This window comes from Myotis davidii, unplaced genomic scaffold, assembly GCF_000327345.1.
Source record: "Myotis davidii unplaced genomic scaffold, ASM32734v1 scaffold409, whole genome shotgun sequence".
NCBI lineage: Eukaryota > Metazoa > Chordata > Mammalia > Chiroptera > Vespertilionidae > Myotis > Myotis davidii.
Window position 1 is genome coordinate 1,401,343 of NW_006374611.1, and position 2,632 is coordinate 1,403,974.

Here is a 2,632-nt window from a genome sequence, read left to right on the forward strand (position 1 = left end):
AAGGCCGGGCTGGCTGGCCACTTACTTGGAAGTGTGCTACTTAATGAGAGCTGCCATCAGCTGAGGGTTTGACTTGAGGATGTTGAGCATGTGCTGCTGCTGGGGGAGCTGGGAGACTTCAGGGTCCGCAGCAGGTCCTACAGGGCACCTGGAGAGATGCTCTGAGGTGGCTGCACCTTGGGTCTGCACAGACATCACTGGTCTGGGCATGCCTCACATTGGCTGTTGCTGGGGGATGGGTGCTGGCTGCCACTGCTGGGGGTCGGGGGGCAGAATGACAGGCCCACTGACCTGGTTGGGTCACATTCAGGCCCATGGGGGCCATATGGCTCTCGGGGGTCACTGTGCCTCAGGGGCACACTGTAGTTGGTGCTCACTCAGTACAGATGCTGCTGCTGCTCTGCCTCCTGTGTAATCTGCCAGGTGCCTCCACTGCTGCAGGTGGGCCTGGACTGGGGGCAGTGGGGCTGGCACCTAATTAGTGGGCTTCCCAGTGCAAACTGTGGTGGGGGGCTGAGTTCTGGCCATGCTGCAGAAGCCAGCTAGTGACATGCTCACAGGCAAAGTCTGGGGCAGAGTGGGGGGCTGTGGTGTCCAGGGTGTGCTGGAATGCAGTGTGGGGGGCCGGGGTGGTGCTGAAGGAGGGGAAGGCAGACACTGGTGAGGCACGGAGCGGGTGTTGATGGAGGCATCCACTGGCGCATGAGCTACGCGTCCTGCTGGCAGAGCTTCTGCTTGATGTTGAGGCAGTAGGGAATGGGCATGTGTTTCCTTGGCGGTGTTGGGCTTGGTAGCAGCAAAGGGCCATGCACTGCTTGCACACTCCGCGACCTCCATTGGTCTTGGGCTGGCAGCCCTTGGTGTGCTGCACAACCCACATCATCTTCTGGCAGGACGGCTGTGGGCAGTTGGTGTTGCGGCACTGGCGGGCATGCCTCAGGGGCTGGATGCAGTGCTGAGTGGCCTGGCGCCACCACTCCTGGAGGCTCCTGAACTGCGGCTCACCCTGGCTGCCTCCCTCATCAGCCTCTTCATCCAGGCCCAGTCCCACCTTCACCATCTTGTGGGTGTGGCCCTTTGTGTTGTAGCAGTTGATGCAAAGGTCGTAGTCCTCGCACCCACTCTGCTCCGGCTCCTAAGGTGGCCATACAGCCTTCTCCTCTCTGGCTCCCCCACAGTGGGGGTACTGCCTCCTCCGCTCCTGCTCCCCCTCCTCCCGGTGGTGGGGCCCCTCTGCCTCAGGTCCTAGGCCCTCAGAGCCGCTGCGGTTTTGTCCGGATGGACATTAGGAGGGACGTCTGGAAGACATCCACTCTAATTAGTATATTACCCTTTTATTAGTATAGATGTTTCTATGCAAGATTTTGTGCTAAAAAAAATGCAAGATTTTTTGCTTTTTTTAGGTGTGAATTTAGTTGAAGTTAAACATGTATTTTATGATTATATTTTCAATTATAATTATACTAGAGGCCCGAGGCACAAAAATTCATGCAAGAGTAGGCCTTCCTTCCCCCTGCTGCTGGCACCAGCTTCCCTCCGGCACCCGGGACCTGGGCTTCCCTCCTCTGGCCACTGGCAGGCACCTGCGACCCAGGATACTTTCCTCCTCTGGCTGCCTGCAGGCAGCCAGGACTCGGGCTGGCTTCCCTCCAGCTCCAACTTAGCCAGGAAGGATGTCCAGAATGACGTCTGGAAAATATCGGTCTAATTAGCATATTACCCTTTTATTTTTATAGATTATAAACATGTTTATTAATTATATTTTCAATCAACTAATACCTCTAGAATTTGGGAATACTGATTTGCTAGTTTAGATAATCTTAATGAAACTTGGAATAAAAATTTATAAAATTGTCCATCTTTCTGGATATTATTAGCACAGTGTTCCAAACATGATTACATGGATTTTATCTAGTATCAACATCATAATAGTGAACAATGTGGGAGGGATTATTAAATAGTCTACATATATGAATTGATAAATTTGGTACAGGTGAAAGGTATATGGTTTTGGGTTGTTTGTTGTTGTTGTTGTTGCTGATATTCACACTTTTAAACCTATCAGGAAGATCTTAAGTATAATTTATGTTGAGAATCCTATGCGTTTTCTAATGTCAGAGTTTTGATCAAGTACATTTAGATGTAAGGAACACAAATAATTCATAAAAATGTCTTTCCCTTCCATACTGATGGCTTTTAACACTACAGAAATAAACCCTGAGATATGCTTTACAGCATAGCATGAAATTTAAAAAATAATTTAAAATATCCATTGCCCTTGCTTATTTCATAAAGTAATCCTGCAGAATGGAAAAGTTATTGATTTGTCTCTACCCTTCATGTATGTAACTATTCCAATGTCTACAAGAGTTAGGAGTTTCCATCTTTCCCCTAACATTCCTAAGTAAGAAAAATCCTGTAGATATATAAGAATTTGCAGTGTGCATTAAAAAGGAGGACAATTCTTGGATGAATTAAAAAGTAAAACATAAAGCCAGAGAAGTCATGTTATCAGCATTCTGTATCTCTAATACTTAAGCAGAAATACATATATATACATATATATACCTATATATGTATATGTATATATAATATTTATTTATATATATATTTACATATTATCTAGATAGTA

At 47.3% G+C, this 2,632-nt stretch overlaps 1 pseudogene; it reads right to left on the reverse strand.

The window, feature by feature from the left end:
- The window catches only part of LOC102765667, a 169,727-nt pseudogene that overhangs the window by 13,093 nt on the left and 154,002 nt on the right, over positions 1-2,632 (reverse strand).